The following is a 22,934-nucleotide window of genomic DNA, read 5'->3' as shown; positions in this document are numbered from 1 at the left end:
GATAGCCTTTTAGCACAAGAACCTCACTGCCATTTGCAGTGATGTCCAGTCCCCTGCAGAGAGAAGCCGAGGTATGCTCAGGGACACTGAGGAGATAAAGGGAGGCTGAGAGAGTCTGAGAGCTCCGGGGAGCCTCAGCTCAGGGGCCACCTGCTTCAGGACAGCCTCGGAGCTTCATTAGGTAGACCCTGGGATGATTAACAGCACAGCGCAGTCACTTGGCTTTGAGCTACTGCCCTCTGTTGCTTAGCACACTATATGAAGAAGACGATTGCAGGTTCACCCTCTGTGAGCAGGGAGGGGTGGCACCCTGGAGGGCTTCATCTCCTATTCTGAGAGAACACAGTAGGCTCTCCGCTTTTGCTGTGGAATGAGTAGGAGTTGTCACTCATGCAGGGTCTTTGTGATCAGGGAGGGCTCAGGATCATGGCGGTGACACCAGGAAAGCAGGTGGTGAAGGCACCATCCCGTGGAGGTGTCCCACTCTCTAGGTACTCTTTGGGGTTAGGAGCAGGAGCCCTTCGAATCTGAGGTTTGCATGACATCTCTACTCCTTTAGAACCGAGCGCCCTCACCCAGGGCTTACACGACAGTCCCCTCATTCTCTGGCACTGGATACTTGCACGGCCTTGAAGGAGACATGTGGTCACCTCACAGTCCTTTGCCCAGGACTACCTGTCCTTTCTCCCCACCATAGCTCTGCAACTGAGTCTGTTTGTGGTCCTGAGTGACCTCTAGACTCGCCAGGGGAGCTGTTTAGAAATACCAGGCTTTATGTCATTGGCCCGAATGCCCGGGTTGGGGGCACCCTCATTTCTCCAGCTTCTCTGATGAGAGCTGCAGCCCGGTCTGGAACAGGGCTTCCTGCCCCCGCAGCCCGCAGTCGGCTGGCTTTGATCTGCTCCAAGCAGCAACAGCCCTGGCCCTTTTCTCTCCCGCAGCGTCCCTGAGTTCCTTGCTCTTTGGTGTTCAGCGCATCTCTGAGCCCTCTCAGTCCTGATTTTACATATGTCCCAGCAGACTGTTGCCTTGCGAATTACAGAGAGCAGAGTCGTAAAGAGAGCTCCCGGGAAATAAATGAAAAACAATCATTCATCCAAGACAGAGAAAAGAGGTAGAGACTCTCAGCCCCCAGAGAGGGGCCAGGGAGGGAGCTGAGAGAGGAGAGAAGGGCTGGATCCCGAGATGATGTTTATGTAAAAAGCTGCTGATACGGAGGGGTGGGGTGGGGGTGGGGGGTGGTGAAGGAAGCATGCTAGCAGACACGGGCCAAAAGGGTCCCAATAATGATTAATGTTGACTGTCAACCTGACAGGATCTAGAATCACCCTGGAGACAAATCTCTGGCCATGTTTATGAGGGCATTCCTAGATTAGGTTAATTAAGTTAGCCGCCAGACTGAATGAAAGAAGAAAGCAGGCCAAGTTAACAGCATTTAGCCTTCTCTACTTCCTGACGGTGGACATAGTGCAACAGCTGCTTCTGCACCTGCTCCAAACCTCCCCTGCTAGGACGGACTTCATCCCTTGAAATTGAGCCAAAGTAAACTCTGTCTCTGTCTCTCTCTCCCCTCCCAGATGGGTCTCACTGTATGACCCTGGCTAACCTGGAACTCATTATAGACTGACTTCAAACTCAGAGATCCACCTGCTTCTACCTCTCAAGTTCTGGGATTCAAGGCATTGCCACCATGCCCTGCAGACATTCCTTTTTCTTTCGTAGCGGTTGTCAGGTATTTGGTGGCAGCAATGAGACAGGTAACTATACAGTCCCCCTCCCTGAAGACCACCTTTGGGGAAGGGTAGGGCAGAAGACACCTGTTAGGGAGGGTCCAGTATGCCCACTGTTCGGAGCTTGTGCCAGCCGGCCATGTATGATATGATCAAAGTGGGCTGTCAGGGGGCTGGAGTGATGGCTCAGCAGCTAAAGTGCTGAGCAAGCCTGAATCCTGGAGTTCGGACCCCTGGAACCCATGCAGATGTTGAATGGGTGGGACAACTGCCTGTAATTCCAGCCTCGGAAAGTTGAGATGGGATTCTCCCAAGCAAATTGGCTAGCGAGACTAGCCATCTTGGTGAGCCCTGGGTTTGACTCTTAGGAATGTTACCTTCTTGACTGTAGCCCAGGGGTTCTCAGCCTTCCTAAAGCTGCAGCCCTTTAATCCAGTTCCTTATGTTGTGGTGACTCTCCAATCACTTAGTAAGTATACTTTTGCTACTGTCATGAATTGTGATATAAACATCTGACTTGCAGAATATGTGATATGTAAACCTTGTGAAAAGATCATTCGAACCCCCAAATGAGTCACAACTCACAGGCTGAGACCCACAGTGTAGCCCTTTGGGGCTGTGTCCAGTGTTTCTTCCTGAGGAACTAGGCTCTTGCCTTACACTCTTGGGACCAGATATTTAGGACTTCTGTAGGCAAGGGCTCCTTACCACTTTTATACAATGCTGAGAGGCACCCCCATCAGCACCCTTGGCTTTGGGCAGAGGACTGGGACCTGACTAGAAAGATTCAGCATCTTATCTGGGGAGTCAAGTGCACCTTCTGGGGTTCAATGCATATACTTATGTTTTAGTGATGGGGAAAGCCTTGTTAACCAATAATCTTTAAGAGTTTAGGCATGGCTTTCTGGGACCAGGAGATAAAAACCTGTGCACTACCCATGTGCGCTCTCTGTGTAGCCCCCCCACCCCCGCGGTTGAACAGAGCTTGGATCTTCTGTTCCTGTTTCGTGAGTTTTTCCCTTATAATAAATAAAATATAATTGTTTTATTCTTAGCTAGCCTGGCTATTTAGACATTTTAGTTACTTTCCTATTTCATAAGGCTTCATGACCAAAGCAACTTATAAAAGAAAGCATTTAATTGAGCCTATGGTTTCGGAGGGTTACAGTTCACGACAGTAGCGCAAAGGCTTAGTGGCAGGAACAGCCAAAAACTCACATCCTGCTCCACAAGCAGGAGGCAGAGAGAGGGAACACGGGTTATGGCTACAGTAGTAATTCTTAACCTGTGGGTTGTGACCCATTGCGGAGGGGGGGGGGTTCAAACGATTCTTTCACAGGGGTCACCTAAGACCATCAGAAAACACAGATGTTTACATTACAATTCATAGCAGTAGCAAAATTACAGTTATGAAGTAGTAACAAAATTAATTTTGTGGTTGGGGATCACTGCAACATGAGGAACTATATTAAGGGGTCACAGCATTAAGAAGGTTGGGAACCTCAAAGACAGCCCCAGTGACATACTTCCTCCAGCAAAGCCATACTTCTTAGTCGTCCCCAAACAGCCACCAAAACTAGAGACTAAGTGTTCCAACATATGGGCCTTTAGGGCCATTCTCATCCAAGCTACCACACTTGGCCCGGCAGACTCAGAGCCCCCTGACTTGGTATGAGGTCTCTGCAGCACTTTGAGAGGGCTGGGAATATGGTGGAAGCTGTTCCTCCTACTGAGACACATTTTTAGTGTACCTGGGAATTTATCTGGGAGCTACCACTGGGAAAGCCCATTGCTAGCCATAGATCCATTCCACGTGGAGCTCTGTCTGTGGAGTTTCTTTGATCATATGGTGGGAGAGTGTTGTGGAATATTTGTACACTATGTGAAGATGTATTACTGTGGTTGGTATAATAAAAAAAACCGAATGGCCAATAGCTAAGCAGATTTCTACAGAGAGAAAGAAGAGGAAGAATCTAGGCATGGAAGAGATGCCAAGAGACCTGAAGTGGAAAAAGGAGGTATGATGGAAGAGAGATAAAGCCCCATGGTAGAATGTAAATTAATAAAAATATGGATTAATTTAAGTTAAAAGAGCAAGTTAGGAACAAACCTAAGCTATAGGCTGAGCTTTCACAGTTAATAAGCCTCCATGTCACTGTTTGGGAGCTGGCTGGTGGGACAGAGAAAGACTCATTATACATGGGGGAACATATTTCCATATAGAAAGTTTTTAAAAATAGGTTCCAAATACACAAACACGGAACTAAACACAGCTTTCTAGTCCTGCAGTCTTTTAGGCAGACCACAGCATACAGAGTTGCAGCTCCTGGCTGCTGCCTGCAACTTTGAGACAGCCAGTGTCATGTGCAGAGCTCTGTGGGTTAAGGCTTGACTCATGTAGTCAGTGAAGGCTGCAGCCCTCAGTAAAGTGGTCCAAAAAAAAAAACTTTAAAAAGATTCAGTAGAAAGTAGGTATAGACAGTCATAGAAAAAATAGTTTAAAAATAATACAGTAAAGTCTTTAAAGGGAGAGTAAAGTAATATAAAAGAAAAAAAAGTCACATAAAGATGGGAAATACCCAGGGTATCTGGATCTTGTATGGTGCTTTGTTGTCTTTGAATTTTTTGAATGATGATGATCAAATGGCAGCTGCTGAGAGACATTGGGTTATGAAAGGGACTACTGAATTAAACCAGCCTATATACTTTAGAGATGTCTTAGCTTCAGAATGGAAGTCAGGAAATGTGTTGCATTGGGGGAGTGGTTATGCCTTTGTTTCTACAGGAAGCAAAAAGTTATGGTTCTCTTCAAAATTAATAAAAATCAGATTTGATGGGGGGGGGAGACTCTTGCAGGGAACAGGTCTCTTTGTCCCATCCGCCGGCTAGCTTGCACCCAAAATAATCACACAGAAACTGTTTCCATTTAAACACTGCTTGGCCATTAGTTCTAGCCTCCTATTGGCTAACTTTCACATCTTGATCTAACCCATTTCTATTAATCTGTGTTCACCACAAGGTCGTGGCTTACCGGGAAAGATTCAGCATGTCTGGTCTGACAGCTCCATGGCGGCTCTCTGTCTGCCCTTCTTCCTATCATTCAGTTCTGTCTACTCTGCCTACCTAAGTGCTGCCCTATCAAAAGCCCAAGGCAGTTTCTTTATTCAACCAATGAAAGCAACACATAGACAGAAGAACCTCCTATACCAGGAGACTTCTTGAAAATCTTTGCTGTAGCCTTAAAGAAAGAAACGAAGGAAGACTACAGGACAGGTGATGTATATGCTGATTTCTCTACTGTGGGAATGGTTCTGAGACTGGATGAGATATAATAAATCTTGTTGGCTACAGAGTCCTCATGATTTCATATGGCATGGATAGAAATTTGGTTATACAGTCCAAATGAGCTCAAAAAAGTTGACAAATGCTTTTTACCTTCTCAGACATAAAACAGAAAATCATCTTTAGCTGACTTGTACACATTACATATTCCATACTTGTGTTAATGTGGACAGATATGCTACTTTTAAAAGTTTGGGTGTTTTCAGAACAAAAGAACCAGACACCAATGAAAACCAGTAGTCAAGGTTGTCCAGCCTCTCAGAATGCCTCTGTTGCAGTTTCCTCAAAATTCTGCACCCAGAACAACTTCAAAGCTGCTAGCTGAGATGGCCCAGGCTCAGTGACTACTCTATCCAGGAATTCAGATAAGCCCTGCCCTCTCCCATTACACAGAGACTGGACAATCTATGTTACAGCTAGTTTTCCCAGGACTTGATCATTATCTCAATTTTCTCAGGGTGCACTAAAGATGCTATTGCCTCCTTCCCAGACAACAGGAAGAAAATTTAAGAACATGATATCCAGCCAGGTGGTGGTGGCGCACGCCTTTAATCCCAGCACTCGGGAGGAAGAGGCAGGCAGATCTCTGGGGAGTTCGAGGCCAGCTTGGTCTACAAGAGCTAGTTCCAGGACAGGCACCAAAGCTACAGAGAAACTCTGTCTTGAAAAACCAAAATAAAAAAAAAAAGAACATGATATCCACATTCCCAAGAGGTGGGGGAGATAGTTTTGGTCATTCAGTGAGTTATAGATGTTTGTCATCATTTAAGGGGGTTGGTTGCAAATTGTTACTGGTCATGGTAAGGGAGGAAACTAAGCAAGGGAAGTTGGAGTCAAGGATCTCTTTCTGAAAAGAAAAAGAGGGTGCTGTGGGACAATGATCTTGTAACAATTAACAGTTATATTGCTTTAATAAAATACTGTTTGGCCAATAGCCAGGCAGGAAGTATAGGTGGAGTGACCAAGCAGGATGAAGAGATGGGGCAACAAGAACAGGAGAATTCTGAGAAGAGGAAAGACTCAGTCATAACCCAGACACAGAGGAAGCCTTGCTGATAAAAGGTACCCAGCCACGTGGCTGACACAGACAAGAATTATGGGTTAATGTAGGATGTAAGAGTTAATAAGAAGCCTGAGCTAATCAGCCAACCAGTTTATGATTAATGTAGACCTCTGTGTATTTCTTTGGGATGGAATAGCTGAGGGACTGGGCGGGACAGAAACATCTGTTAATAACAGGGGGATATGTGAATGATAGGATAAAAGAATACTACTCTTTCAGACTAAAAACAACTACTAGTCTCAAATACTTTACATTGGTATGGATTTTTGTATATTGATACAAATTTTAGGTTATTTTTGTTACAACATGCTGGATATTTTTCTACCCTTGTTTAAGGTATTGTACCTATTCAGATCATTTAAAAATATAAAGTTCTAGTCTTTGAAAGTTATTATTATAATCCATTTAGGATAATTAAGAAGCACATGTTAATAGTCATCTATAACAATAAAATTTATATTAGCTATATCTTCAAGGTCATACAGAGACATTTTAAATAGATAGATGGTCTCTAAAACTTCAGAGGATTACAGAATACAGCATTTAAAAGTTTTAATAACATAAGGTTTCTCATGACAGTGAGACTTATCTGCTCCTGGCAGCACCAATTTACTTCAAAAACTGATGATGGGCATTAAAAATCCTTCGTGCAGAGTTTGCTTTTATTGTGGTAAGCTTATCCACTGGGCAAGAAACTGCCCTTCCCTTGATTGCTGAAGGCATGCTGTCTAAATTGGACAAGCAGGACAAAAAAGAAGGCAATGGCTGAACTTTGTCAAGACAAGGAAAGGTAGTCCTTCAAAATCCCTGATTCACAGAAAAGTCTGTCAGATACTTTAGGCCTATAGGCCAAAGATGAATGCCTCAATGTTGCAGTGTAACCTTGGGTGACTGTCCAAGCAGTCAGCTCTGTCTGTCATTTATATAGTTTTGGAAGTTGCTTGCTTTGTACTTTCTGTTTACTCAAATAATATATCCTTTTCAGGTCTTTGATGTGGTTGAAGACTAGATAGTTATAGTTTTCCTTGTTACTAGATTCAGAAAAGAAACTTACAAAAGAGATGAAAAGTATATAAGGTTGGGAACATAAAAACTTAAACTGTTTATCTAAGAAAATATTTTGAGGTCTAAAAGGATAGTTTTGGGTTGGTAATGCAAGTTAGGATAGAAAGTGAATTAGGTACAAAACTTTGGACTTATATAATAAACAATAGATAATGGAATTTTTTTTCCTGAATTTCCCAAATGCAAATGGACTGTACATTGTAAATATAATTCTTACCTGATAATTGTTCTTATTGTATATGTTACTATGTTAGAGTTAAAAACCTCTCATTTTTTATTTAGACAAAGGGGGGAAATGTTGTGGGATATTTGTACACTGTGAAGAAGCTTGTGATAGATATAATAAAAAGCTGAACATTCAATAAGAGAGATAGGCAGAGAGAGGATGAGGATAATTGAGGCCTGCAGGGGACACCATTGAGATGCAGAATGAGTCAGACAGGCATTATGGGAGAGTGGTAAGAGCCCTGTGGTAGAATGTAGAGTAATAAAAATATGGTTAATTTAGTATGTAAGAGCTAGTGGAAAAAAAACATAAGCTAAGGTTAAGCTTTCATACTTAATAAATCTCTAAGTTATTATTTGGGTGTTGGTGATCCAAAGATAGTCTAGCAAGGAAGCTTGCTACAGGAGAGAGCTGGTTAGGGGTGGGAAAGAGAGCAAGGCCTTGGGAGTGGTGCTGCAGCTGGAGTTTGACTTGTTCCTTGACCATGGATTGTGGATCAGTCAGCAGGTACCCTTGGTCTTTCCCACTGGCTAGCCCAATGGTTCTCAACCTTCCTAATGCAGTGACCCCTTAATACAGTTCCTCATGTTGTGGTGACCCCCAACCATAAAATTATTTTTGTTGCTTCATCATAACTCTGTTTTTGCTACTGTCATGAATCATGATGTAAATAATTTTTTGGAGATAGAGGTTTAGATTTGTGCCACTGTGCCCAGCTTTCATATGGGTACTGGGGATTTGAACTGAGGTCCTTATGTTTGCTCAACAGCTACTCTACTGACTGAGTCACAACTCCAGCCTCCTGGTTAAGAACTTAGTGTTGGGCTGACAAGATGGCTCAGTGAGTAAAGGTTCTTGCCACTAAGACTGATGACTTGAGTTTCATCTCTGGGATCCGCATGGTGGAAGGAGAGAAATGACTCCCACAAGCTGTCCTCTGACCTCTGTGTGAGTGTATGACACACCCCCATTAAATAAAATATTAAAAATAAAAATGTTACCCTTTACTGTCCAGACTTTCTCGTAGTGGCCCACAGGCTGCAGTGGGTTTGCCCTCTGTTGTGTTGAATGCCTCCTACAGGGTGGGGGCTTGGTTGCTGACTGATAGGTTTTGGGGAAGCCATTAAATAGTGAAGATTCTGACCTAATCAATCAATCCCTTGACGGAGTCATAATATGGAGGCTTAATTCAGAGATGTTAGAAAGTAGGAGGCGGGAACTAGTTGAAGGAAATGGGTCACTGAGGTCGCCTTAGAAATACATATCTTTTACCTTTTTTGGTCTCTTTCTGCTTCTTCTCTGCCATGAGCTAAGCTGCTCTCTGCTCCATTACAAATCCTTCTGCCAGGATGTTCTGCCTCACTCAGTACCCAGAAACCAGACTCTGGTGACCCTGGACTAAACCCTGAAACTGTGAGCCGCAAAGGCTTTTCTTCTTTTTAAGCCAATTCTCAGGTATCTGTCGTAGCAACAGAATGCCTGACTCCTCCTTTGGCTAATCAAGGCCAACCTGTGTGGGATCTGCAGCCCAGAGTCTACAGGCAGACCAGAGTCTACGGGCAGAAACCTGTCTCCCCTCAGGCAGAGACTGTCAATTTCCAATTAGCTGGAGCTTGGCAGGCAGCTCTGGGCTCCGGACTACACATATTAATGAAGGCACAGTCCCTGCTGGAGACAGCTTTGAACGAGAAGAGAAGTCAAATTAGGTTCTTCTCATAGAGGGACATTAGTCGTTGGTTGGCAGCCATTGGCTTATGTCTGGTGGGCACGGGTATTCCTTCTGGTTCGTAGAGTATTTCAACATCCTCCTCTGAGCTGTGGTGCTGGGAAGGAGAGTTTTACCCTTGGAAATGAGTCTTAAGATTTTGGTGTTTCCTTCTAACGGAGGCTAGCAGGAGTTATGGCAGAGATGGAGGCTTGGTTATACCTTGGACTTGGGGCAGGAAGCAGGGTTCCACAGGGTCATGAGTAGACAAAGTAAGAGGACTGGGGATGGCTTGCCCTTTGGAATGATAAGTATGACCCAGACTTTGCAATGAGGGAAATGATCAAGCCTCAGACGGAACTGAGCCCTGAGCCTGTTTGCAGTAACAGGAGGAAGGGGTAACCGGAAACATCCAGTTCTCCATTTAGAAAGCAGAACAGTGATGATATGCCCTAGAGAGTTCCCCAGAAAGTCCCCAAGGAGCATCCTTCGCGCACACGCGTCAAAGGCAAAGCCCCAGGGAGTGACAGCTTCCCTTGGTCAACCCGAGCCTGACAGCTGCAGACAGGTTTTTTTTTTTTTTTTTTTTTTTTTTTTTTTTTTTTTATAAAACCCAAGGAAACACCTGCTGAGAAAAATGGAAGCAGCTCCCTTGGGAGCCACGCGCCTGGTCCTTCACCTTCTCCTTGGGGTGCTTCCAGGCTCCGAGGCACCTGCAGTCAGTCCAGGCTTGGAGCCCTTCAGGGAAATACCCTGGAGGGAGCCATCTTGAAGGGAACCTCAGATGGACCTTCTTTTTTAAAAGCTAGACATTCTAACAAAGCATAATCCCAAAATACACTAAATTGGTCCTTGATAGTCCCATGATGGATTCTATGTGCCAGAAGGAACCCTTTCCTCCCTGAGTTTGCTTTTGTCAGGGTGTTCTGTCACAGTAACAGGAATGCAATGAGCAGTGCTGCTGGGCCTTTAGGCTGTTTCCAGAACTTTGCTGTGTCGCAACGGCAAACCTTGTACGTAAATTAGGTTGCATGTGAACACGATTCCTGTTGCATAGATTCCAGAAATGTAATTGCTAAGTCAGAGGAATGCATAGTTTCAAATTTGATTGATTTGGGAAATTGCCCTCTATAACCGCCGTGCTTATTTGTAATGCCAACCAGCAAACTCTGAGTGCCACTTCCCATGCTTTACCAAGAGGCTGCACGACCAAGTGTTTAGAATTCTGTCATTGTGATAGATAAAGGGTATTTCAATGTAGCTCAAAGTTTTCCTTACATAATAAGCATGTATGTGTGCTTCTGTTTGTATTCTGTGTGCAGACGTACGCATCATGTCAAGACAAAAGGAGGGCATGAGTTGTCTTGCCCTATTGCTTGCTGCCTTACCCTTGAGACAGGGTCTCTCCCTGAACCTGAGGCTCTTTGTTCTGTCTAGGCTGGCTGGCTGGTGAGAGTCTCAAATCTGCCTGTCTCTGCCCTCAACCCTGCATTATATACATTTATAATTGTGCTTGAACTTTTTGAGATTTATTTTTACTTATTTATGTGTGTTTGTATGGATATATGTCATGTGTGTGGGTGCCTGCAGAGGTCAAAAGAGGGCATTGGAGCCCTTGGATCTAGAATTACATTATTATGGCCCACCTGACATGGATACTGGGGACCAAGGTTGAGCCCTCTGGAAGAGGTCTACAGAGCCACCTCTGTAGTCTGCCACATCCAGCTTTCTAAAAACACGGTGTCCTATTTAGCTTTAGTTACCAACTTGACACATCTGGAAAGAGGGATTCTCAGTTAGTTGAGGATTTGCCTCCATCGGATTGGCCTATGGACATCTCTGAAGGGACATTTTTTTGTTTGTTTGTTTTGTTTTTTATTTTTCGAGACACGGTTTCTCTGTAGTTTTGGTTCTTGTCCTGGAACTAGCTCTTGTAGACCAGGCTGGCCTCGAACTCACAGAGATCCGCCTGCCTCTGCCTCCCAAGTGCTGGGATTAAAGGCGTGTGCCACCACCGCCTGGCTTGAAGGGGCATTTTCTTAATTGCTAATTGATATAGGAGAGCCCAGTCCATTGTGGGCACTCCCACCTCTGGGCAGGTGGTCCTGAGCTGTAAAAGGAAAGGAAGCTGGGCAAGCGAGGAAGCAGCACTCCCCCATGGTATCTGCTTTAGTTGCTGCTTCCAGGTTCTAGTCTGGTCCTACCTAGGCTTCCCTCAATGGTGGATCATGATGTGGAAGGGTAAGTCAAATAAATAAACGTCTTCTTCCTCTAATCCTTTTATTAAAGCAATAGAAAACAAATTAGGATACTAGTTTTTGGGATTCGAACTCAAGTCCTCATGCTTACTCAGCAGGTGCCCTTACCCACCGAGCCATCTCCCCAACCCTGAACTATTATTTTTACAGAATGACAAAATGTGCACACCTACTTGTGTAGGTTTCAGAATTGATAGATGTAGGTTCCCATGTGACTCCAGTCAAGTGATGGAACATCTCCACCTCCCATGCTATAGTTTGTGTGCAGGCTGGTTTTGTGCATCAGCTTGACACAAGCTAGAGTCATCAGAGAGGATGGAGCCTCAGATGAGGAAATGCCTCCATGAGATCCAGTTGTAAGGTATTTTCTCAATTAGTGATCAATGAGAGAGGACCCAGCCCCTTGTGGGTGGCATCATCCCTGGGCTGGTGGTTCCTGTTCACAAGTTGGAAATTTAGCTGGGTAGGATCTTGTCCTGAGGTCACCACTCCCTGTATTCCATTTCTTAATCTGTTTATCTCCTTGAACATAGGATTTATCTCTACTCCACTTCCTGGTGCTCCTTTTCTCCTTAAAATTTATATTAGGTAATCTACCCTGTTCAGCTTGCTCCTTTTCATTATAAATCTTCATTAGAGTTACCACTAATAGTCACATGACAGAGTCTACACTAGGCTGCTTTGAGATTTCCTCTACCAATGGAATTAATTCAAAACTTTTTACTTTAGCCTCAGGCAGACTCTTTGGACAAGGGAAAAAAGAAACTACCTTCTTCACCAATGAAGAAAGAATCATTCACAAGAATGATCGCTAGACAACATACTAAAATTCTTCCTTGACTTTTTGGGATGTATGAGTGTCCCTACTTCCTCCAGGAAAGAATGTTTCAACTAGGAGAAAAATTTATACAAGAACATATACTTAAATAAAACAAGAAACCGCTAACCTTAAAAAAAAAAAACTAAAAAGGGGAATGGGGAGTAAAAACCCTTAAAAATCAAAACCAAAAAGTTTGCCCTTTTTGGTTTTGATCCAGACAAGCTAAGTTCTGGTGGCCTCAGAATGTGGATGAGGCCATTGGTGGACCTGGTCCAGGGCCAGGTGGGCCCTTGAGAGCTGGCTATGTAGTAGGGTTAGGGTTGTTGCAGTCACCTGCTGTCAGATTGTTCTCATCTAAAATGTGGACTCATCCACACTAGCTTGTGGCTATTTCCAGGACAACTTCATCTGTAGTGTCTACCTCTGCCAACAGCCTTTTCCTGGGGAAGGAAGAGTAAAAACACTTGCTCCCTTTGAGGACCCCCACCCCCTTCCTCAGCTAAACCCATTTCTCTTGAGGGTAAAAGGTCACGGGCAGGAGGCTGTATCAGACTTGGCTCTGGAATCCACTTGTTCTGTCTATGTATTATTCTTCTGATGTAGAGGTGAAGTGGCTTCCACCAGCTTATGTGTGATGCTTTTGCGGGAGGGTATAGCATCTTTAGGAAATGGAGGAGGTAGACTACTGAGGAGCTGGCCTTGGGAGCTACAGCCTGGACCTGTTTCTGGTCCAAGCTTTCTGTTCCCTGACTTCCTGAGGAATAACCAGCTTCCTCTTGCTTCTCAAGCCATAGCTACGAGCAGCTTCTGTCACCATGCCATCTCAGCTTTGATGGGCTGTGCTGCCTGACCCCCGTGTGAACCAATGACATTACCTGTTGAGTGTCAATCATCACGAAACTTTCTCTAGCTGGAGTGCTGTGCAGTGACCTGTGACCTACTGGGAGGAGACAGGGAGCAGAGAGAAGACAGTTGGGGCAGGAGTCCTACCCTGGGCACCTGATGTCCTCTCTGCGGGCTCACATCAGGTAGTTCATGGCCACCTCTCTTCAAAGACAAGAAAGCATATCTTCTCTTCACTAGGCAAAAACTGTAACAGCAGAATGTGGGGAAGAATCAATCCGAATGTTAGGCAAAGTCTTTCCTTTAATGCATCTGAGAGATAAAAATCTAAGTTTCTTTCTAAAATTGACTTCTATACAATTGAAAGAATTGTATCAGCTCTTTTACCCCCATCTGTTCCTCTGCTTTATTTTTGTTTTAGTTATTGAAGTACTTTAGAGATATTTTGGGGGGAGCACTTGTATCTTATTATTTTTCATTTTGAAGAAAGGTTGTAACATTTGTATTTATTTATTTTATTTTATGTGTGTGGTTATTTATCTACACGTATGTCTGTGTACCATGTGCCTGCCTAGTATCTGTAGAAGCCCAAAGAGGGTGTCAGAAGCCTGGGGAATGGAGTTACAGATGGTTGTGAGCTGCCATGTGGGTGCTGAAATCAAACCTAGAGCCTCTATTGAGCTACCTCTTTAGCCCCAGTTGTAGTAGTTTTAATTGGAAAAGATTTAATGGAGTGGAGGGGGATTCTGGGTGTTCTCGGGACTGGCTTTATAATAATTATACTTAAGATTTTTTTCTTTTACATTTGTTTATTTGTGTGCTTTGTGTGCACATACATGTTTGTGTGTACATACATTTATATATGTGCATATATGTATGTGTGTAGGTGTGTACATACATATGTGTTGGGGTACAATTTGAGGAATCCATTCTTTGTTCCCACCATGTGAGCCCTGGAAATGAAATTCAGCTCATTAGCTGTGGCAGCAAGCTGAGCCATCTTGTTAGATCTAGAATAATATTCTCTCTCTCTCTCTCTCTCTCTCTCTCTCTCTCTCTCTGTCTCTCTCTCTCTCTCTCTCATCCTAACCTGCTACCTTCCCATGTCCTGGAGTACGCTGTCTTACAGGACACTCATAACCACTTCCCATCCCTGCTCTAATCTTTCTTCCTTTGCCCTTTCTTCTGGCTTTTTGAACAAGAAGAAATAAATTTATAAGCTAGTTCCTTCATTGCTGGGATCCCTGGTCCCTCCCTACATTTAGAGCCCAGCAGAATAACTCTGTTAAAGAAGAGGAGCGCCTTATATTCTGCCCCAGGACAGCTAACCAAGCATGCTTATCTCTTCAAATGTCCTCAGATGGAGGATGTCAGCCAGGTAGCCGGCAGCCACAAGTGACAAAAACAGAGCTCAAGTCACTTGAGCAGTGGAGAGAGCCCCTGTTGTGGCACTGAAGCACTGAGACAGGAGGATGACACAAGGCTATGCAGAGCCTGAGGCTGTTTCTCAGCTAGCTCCTCCTCTGTGATGGCTCAAGCAAGATGGCCATCCAAGTCCAGCCACACGGAACACCACAGCTGGTGGTTCACAGGAGGAGAGTGAGGCTGATGTCCCAAGAAACACATGGTTTACTGACATTGGGGAACATGGCAACCCTTGGACTAAACCAGCATTCTGTCAAGAAGGAATGAGAAGAAATGGCTGTTGGGTGGCTAATGAGCAACATCCACTAGAGACGGGTTTGTTGGTGTAAAGCAACAGCTCTTCTTTAAGGGAAATAAGGAAATAGTTTATTCCGAGTCAAATATGAGGGATCATGGCCTAGGAACATGGATTCGAATTACCCCTGAATGATGACTTCCACTGCAAAGGGATTATGTGAACTTTCCAGGGCATGGAACAAAGTCATAAACCAATAGGTTAACCAATGACATAGGTGAGAGCTCCAGGCAGGTGGATTCCATCTGTCTGTCTATCTATCTATCTATCTATCTATCTATCTATCTATCTATCTACCTACCTTCCTATGTACCCTGACTGCTATTGTGACCCATGGCGTGAGGCTCTAACAACCACAATACGACCTTTCCTAAAAATGGCTCTTCTTCATCCTGACTGTTTAACTTGGTCAACAAAGATCTCTATTGGTGGCCTGAGAGATAATTAGAGATGTTGGGGTGTTGTCCAGACACACTTTTGTGTGTGTTGCTTCTTGTTGCTGTGATAGAATGCCAGGCTAACCAATGGTGGGAGCTCCAGGCAGGTGGGTCCTGGGAAGGCAGGATGCAACCTCTTCTGTGGGTTTCAGATACTCTCTGAGTTCCATTCTGGACTTTAGGATGCATGGAAGCTGGAGGTTAGTGATTTGTTCTCTTGAGTTTTATCTGGTCAGGTCAGGAACAGGAGTTGGGTAAATGACTAACAATACCCAGCTGGTCTGTTCACTCCTCTCTATAGCCTCATTCTCTTCATGCCAACGAAGCTTCTTCACAGGGGTTCGGCTCACAGCTTCTAGATAGTTCTCATTCTTGGTGGCTGTCTTCTGAGTCTTTTGTTGAAATCAACCTGAATGATAAAAGCAATTTGAATACAGCCCTGAGGAGATGGGAAGTACCTGTTGTGCAAGAATGTAAGGATTTCTTTCTATAATTTTTCTTTTCATTTCTAGAACAAAGTCTCTTGTAGTCCAAACTGACCTCAAGCTCAGTATGTAGCTGAGGATGACCTTGACCTTATGATTTTCCTGCATTTAGCTCCGAAGTGCTGGGATTATAGGCATTTATTTATTCAGAGTCTCATGACGTAGCCCAGCTGGCCTCAAACTCTCAATCCTTTGGCCCATACTTGAAGGCTGGAATCATAGGCGTATGCCACTATGCCAATTTGATTAAGAATTCCTGAAGCCTGCGGCTGACTGCCGGAGGAGGTGCTCTGACCTCCTGAATCAACCATTTCACATCTGAACATGAGTCATCAGGCCCTTCTAGTTCCATGAAAACAAGCCACATGTCTGTCTGGGACCATTTGTCTCTTCTCTTTTTATCCAATTTACCTTAATTAAGTTTCTGTAGGTTTTCTTACGAAAAAGATAATGTTCAGACTGTCTAAAGTCCAATCTTCATGTCAATTAAATACAAAAAATCATCTTTCTCATTCTAAACATATAACTATTTATTCAGTTTCATCAAGCAACTTCTTCGGAATTTTGCTGAAATGAGTTTGCCAAGGCCTGGTCAGTCCTTGTGAGCTGAGGACCTTTGGATCCTTCAAGTTGAGAAATCAGACCAAGGAGACGAAGTGCATCAGGATACCTAGATCAGTAAGAAGGAGACACTGTCACCCTGACTGCAATTGTGACCCACGGCGTGAGGCTCTAACAGCCCCAACAGAATAGATAGGACCTTTCCTAAAAATGGCTCTTCTACATCCCGACTGTTTAACCTGGTCAGCCAAGATCTCTATGGGTGGCCTGAGAGATAATGAGAGACGTTTGGGTGTGTTTTGTCCAGGCACACATTTGTGTGTGTTGCTTCTTGTTGCTGTGATAGAATGCCAGACACGAACAACTTAAAGGGAAAACAGATTTATTTTGGCTCATGGTTTGAGAGGGTTCACCTTGTGATTGGTGGTTTGACTCCGTGTTTCTGAGCCTGGAGTGAGGGGGAACATCATGGTGTGCGGGCATGTGCCAGAAACCATTCATATCATGAGAGAAAGGAAAGGGGGGAGGGATGGAGGGAGAGAGAGGGAGTGAGTGAGTATAGGAGGAAGGGAGGAAGAGCAAGCTCCCAAGGACCTAGACTCCAGCTAGGGTCCACCTCAGGTTTTCTACAGTCTTATAAAGTAGCACCGCTAAGTGGGGGCCAAGACTCAAACCATGAGCCTGTGGAGAACACTTCATGTTCAAACTTTAACAGCTTTTGAAGGCGTGGCACTAGAGCTGCAATAACCGTCTGTGGGTGGGGTGCTGTCCTGTGACAACCTGGCCCTATTGCGATTGTCTTGGCTGCCTCGTGGGGGCACCTGCAGGTGCAGTGGCATGTCACCTCCCCTTCGTAAGCCAGACAGTGTTTCTCACTGCCTGTGTGGATGCCTTGAAGAAACAGGAAACTGACCTCATGAATACATGCTATCATATTATTAGAACTTCTGGGTTTGACAGAAAAAAAAACCGGTTTTGTAAATAGAAATTCAATTTGCTTATATAATGCAGCTGCTGTCACTTTAGCTTCAGCTAGATCCAGCTGCTCAAAAAAGGCCTCAGGGTGTCTCTCTTTCCACGTGGCCCTGCTCACTCCTGCTTGTACTATTGGTATATAGGCAATATGTACCCCTGACTCCCACCCCACACCCCTTTGACAGCTCCAGTGAAGGAGAGCAAGTCTAACTCACTATTAAAATCAGTCCCAGAGACAGCTATGATTGGCAGTGGTTAGATACATCCCTCCCTAAATCACTTGGGTAGGGAGGTAAGGGGCACTGATGGGTCTGTTGTTTTTGCTCCGACATGTGGACATATTCTGCTCTTACGCCTCAGGTTATTTTGCACCCCTGTGCAGTTGCGCAGGAGATGCCATTCCAGGTTTGCAGGGAGCCAGGCAGACGTGGCTCTCGTGCTCTCTGTGTGTACGAGCTCTCTTAGACTGGGGGAGAGCCTGACTAGGGTCTGATTTTATTTCTCAGTCTCAAAGGGGCTTTCTGGAAGTGGGGATGCTTGAAAAGAGAGACAGGAGATTGACGCTTTGAATTTTGGCTATTCTAAAAGAGACTGCAAGTCTGTTTGTGTAGCAGATGTATGGATTATATGACTCAGCACCAATCAAGAGCTTGGTCTGCACCATTTTATTTGCATAGTGTATTATGGTGACCTAATTTGTGCATCTGTCAAACCCATCACCAGGTGGGTAGGGATGACAGAGCCAACAGGTGCAGTGATCTGATTGATGTAGTCTCTGCATTTTGCATATAACCCATCACAGCAAGACTCCTACAGACACCAAAGTCAGAAAGGGACTTCCCCACTGTGGCCACTAACATGACCTGCAACTTTGCAGGCTCCCTGGCTTTGCTCCCATTGCAAGATCATGGCATCTTTGTGCTACATTGGTTAAACCAAGCCTCTAGATTCGCTCTGGCCACTATGTTCTCATTGAACCCGGTCCACAAGTGAACCTGGGGTGCTGCTTTGGGGGAGAGCATCAGCTTGCTTACAAGGTGAGTAAGCAAATCCCAGATGCCTACAGGTGAAGGCTCTACTGGCCCTTTACCCAGATCCAAAGGGATATATGTGAGTGTGTTTTATTTACTTATTTAAAAATCTTATTTATATATGTTTTTACTGTGTGTGTGTGTGTGTGTGTGTGTGTGTGTGTGTGTGTGTGTAAGTTAGAGAACAACTTCTGGGAATTGATTCTCTCCTTCCATAGTAGTTTTCAGGGACTGAATCCAGATGGTCCAGCTTGCATGGCAAGCACTTTTCTCCACTAAGCAATCTTGCTAGCCTATGTAAATGGTTATATTATTTTATTATTTTATGTGTGTGTTTTGCCTATATGAGTGTATGTGCATTGCATGCATGCCTGGTGCCTACACAAATCAAAAAGGTTTCAGATCTCCTGGGACTGAAGTTACAGATGGCCGTGAGCCTCCACGTGGGTGCTGGGAACCAAACCTCAGCAAGGTCCTCAGCAAGAGCAACAGTTGCTCTTAAACACTGAACCCTGTTTCTTGTTGGACCTCATGAGGCCTGGGCATGAGCCTGACCTAGGCCCGCCTCTGCCCAGCCATTGCTGACGTGGCAGGATATTATTGACCCTTATTCCTTACTCCACTTCACCCCCCAAGACTCCTGCCCACTACTTCAGCCCTATATAAGTTCCTGCCCTGATGCAATAAAGTGAGATCCAGTTTCTACAGACTTCTGGCTCAGTGTCTGTTTCTCCCTGGTGGCTGGAAGGGGGTGGGTCTGGGTTGTTCAACACTCACCATCCTGCTCAACCCCAGGGAGACTGGCTCTGCCTCAGCCCTATCTGCTGGAGAGCCCGGCAGTTTCTGCTCATTATTATTCACGTTTATGTCAGAGTGTGTGTATATGTGTCCACAGAGCCAGCATATTGGGTCCCCTAACGCTAGAGTCATAGGTGTTTGTGAACCATTTTAAGCAGATGGTGTGAATTGACTGTGGGGTCCTTTGGAAGATCAGTAAGTGCTCTAATCTTCTGAGCCATCTCTCCAGTCCCTATGAGTGTGTTTTAAACAAAACGATTGCTAAGATAATTTTGTACTAGATCTTTGTTATGTTGGACAGTCTAATAATAGAGAAATAAGTTGCATTGTCTAAGTTAGTGACTGTAGTGGGGTCCCAGGAGGTTGACCTACACCAGACCTACCCGACTTCGACAGCTTTTCTTTCTCAGTTGGGGATCCAAGCAACCTGCGCTACCTCCAGTGAAAGGACCCGCTTTGAACGTGATAAGCACGTCAGGGAGAGAACAAAGGTCCACTCAGTGGGGCACCTGGTTCATTCTGAGAGAGCTCCCGCAGCGCCTGTGCTGCCCTCCCAGGGAGCCAGCAGCAAGAAGTTCAGGGGCTTTGTGCAGTGCTCCTGGGAGCTGAGGACATAATTCCGACTCCTACCTGTGCTCCTGTGCAAGTGGCTGATGCAGGTTTGTATCCCCACAGTTTTAAATATTCATTTTGGATTTATTTTACGTGTATGGGTGTTTTTCCTGCATGTATGCATTTGCACCTTGGGCATGTCTCATGAAGCATTATATTCCCTGGAACTAGAGTTATGGACAGTTGTGAGCTATTACTGGGTGCTGGGAACTGAACCCTGGTTCTCTGCAAGAGCAGCCAGTGCTCTTAACTGCTCAGCCGTCTCTCCAGCCATGTTTCCACCGATATTACTGTTTTCTGCCGAAGTTGTTTATTACAGACAGATGCGTTTAGAACACCTGCCATGTTTGCCTTCAAGCCAAGCTTTAGAATGGGGAGGGGCTGTCATTTCAGATCCTAGGGTGCTGGAGCATTTGGGGTAAGGAACGCTCACACAACCTCTGGAAGCTGAGTTATATCCAGAGCCACCCAAAGCTCATCACCATCTAACTGGGGAAGGAGGGAGAGAGAAATAGGATTTGTATTAGATCTTTGGCATGTCTTATTAGCTGGAGATTTCTAGAGGGCAGAAAATAGTCTTTCACTTTGGTTGTGCTTTTTCCCTGGCACTTCCATGCCCTGTGCCTCTGCCCCACATTTGAAGGAAGAGGTCTGAGGTTCTAGCTTGCAATGCTCTTTTCCGCTTTCTGTTTTTACATGGGTTCAGGGTCTGTTGAAGAGGCCAGCACTCTGTGGAGTCTGTTAGCTGGGTTATGTCTGTTTCCGTCATTAGTTCCTGAGCTTGCAGAGTACGTACCTTTACAGTTGTAGTAGCTATGCACACTCCCACAGCAGCCTGGACAACTGTACTTTCTCTCAGAGAAGTCTGCATTCATTCATTTTAGGAGCCCTGATAATTCTCTTGGAAGCCTCCCTCCCGAAAGGCCCCAGTGTCAACTTTTGGCAGCTCTTTGAGGTCTGGAGGATGAAGGAGGCAATCCAGGTGAATGTGTAATTTGATAAGGTAGATTCTTTTCTAGAATTTTTCAGCTCAACCCAGGGCCTATGGTTAAGATGACGGCAGCTTAACAAACCAATGAGGGACTTTTTCCAGTGCCATGAAGTCCTCAGATGGGGGTTGGGGCTCATTCCATATTTATGCCAGACCCTGGCATGGGGAGGGGAACAAGGAAGTGCCATCCATCCATCCATCCATCCATCCCTGTCTCCCAGTGTTGGAACACTGAGAAGCCTACTCCAGGCCCAGTCCTCACTTCCACTCCAGTTAAAGTGTTAAGGAAAAGTGAAGCATGTTTAGTGAGTAGGTGTGAGAGAAATCCACGGAGGAGCTCTGCACACATCTTGGAAGCAGTACGTGCAGTTGGAAGGGAGATAATGACAGCCAAATGAGGCTGTGTTTGCCTGGTGCAAGTGAGATTTGTGTTCAGCGATCACTAAAAGGCTTCTCAGGTACATCAAGAACTGGAGACAAAACCTTCTTTCCCGTGGATGTGCAGTGTCCCAGGATTTGAGGGTAAGTGAGTAATAAATAGAAATGACGTCTCAAAGTCTATGCAGGAGTATGCTAATTGTATGTAAACCAGATGCAAATGGACCCGGGACTTCACTTTACTCTTGCCCTATGACCCTGGGTCATATATGTATGTATGTATGTATGTATATATGTATGCATGTATGTATGTATAGATAGATACATAGATGTTGGTTTTCATCCACAGTTTCTGGTCCATAACTCTGATGAACTGTGTCTGATAATGGTTTACTAACACCTTGTTCTAGAGGGAGGGAGGAATGCTGTAGAGAGACTGCTAGGTTTTCCAGCTCAGTCTGTAAGCAATTAGAGTAGATGATGAAAACTCCATAGCATCCCCAAAAGACTAGTGTTTGGACAGTCTCCGGATAGCTCAACAAGAGTAGTCCTAAAAGGTGGTGTGCCTGGAGAGCCATGGAGTTCCAGGCTTCACTCCCTCCCCCACACCTCACCCTGTCTATCTGTTCACTGGTCTCCTGTGAAAAGAGGTCTCTAATGAACTGTAAGGGTTTGCATGAGTTTCATGAACCTCTCAAACACCCCTGGAGTGTGGGCTGTAGGAATCCTGATGGGTTAGCTTTCTGTTACTGTAGCAGATATAAACAGATAAACCTCTCTATATAGACAGAAGGTTTACTTTGGTTCATAGTCTTGGAGGTTTCCGCCCATGACCAGTTAGTTGGCCCTGATGCTTTGGGACACTTCATGGTGAGATCAAAATCCAAGAAGAGAGTAGGGTGCAAATACCTCCTTCAGAGATGCCTCATCCATGACCTTAAATCTCCCAGTAGGTCTCATTTCTTTTTCTTTTCTTTTTTAAGATTTTTATTTTATTTATTATGTGTACAGTATTCTCAATATTCTGTCTGCATGAATGCCTACAGGCCAGGAGAGGGCACCAGATCTCATTACAGATGGTTGTGAGCCACCATGTGGATGCTAGGAATTGAACTCCGGACCTTTGGAAGAGCAGGCAGTGCTCTTAACCGCTGAGCCATCTCTCCAGACCCCTAGATCTCCTTTCTTCAAGTTTTACTACCTTCTAACAGCACAACAGGACCAAACTTTTGAGGGACATTTCAGATCCAAACTACAGCTCCTAACTTAAAGCCATCTGGTTAGAAGCACAAATTAAATGACCTGGGGAGTGGGAATGGAGAGAAGGCTCAGGAGAGAACACTCGCTGCTTTTGCAGGGTACCTGGGGTTAGCTCCTTGCACCCATATGGAGCTTACAATCATCTATAATTCCAGGCAAAATAATATACTCTTCTGGCTTCCATGAGTATCAGGCACATGCATGCTGTACATAAATACATGCACGCAAAACATACATATAAAATAAAATTATACATATATGTGTGTATAACAGCAAACAATGAAAAGATAGGTTATGGAGGAGGGCATGGGAAGGTTTGGAGGGAGGAAAGGGAGTGGGGAAATGTGATTATATTATAATCTCAGAAAATAAAAAAAGCAATGAAAGTTTGAAAAGTTTTTTAAAAATATAACTTAGGGAATACTGGCATCTGAAGTGGGGGAGGGGTGGTTGGGGTGACCGAGTCCTCAACTGGTGGGATCTGACACGATCTCCAAGCAGACAGTGTCAGAACCAGACTGGGTTAGAGGACGCCCATGTAGAGCCTACTGGTGGGGAGAAATGGCGGCTTGCCTTATGACAGGGAGAAACGCCTGAACCTTCTGAGGTCACAGAAGGGATCCAGGTGGGAAGT

Source organism: Microtus oregoni, unplaced genomic scaffold (genome assembly GCF_018167655.1).
Source record: "Microtus oregoni isolate MIOR12 unplaced genomic scaffold, Mior012 000047F_ref0000412, whole genome shotgun sequence".
Taxonomy (NCBI): Eukaryota; Metazoa; Chordata; class Mammalia; order Rodentia; family Cricetidae; genus Microtus; species Microtus oregoni.
This window is presented reverse-complemented; position numbering follows the sequence as displayed.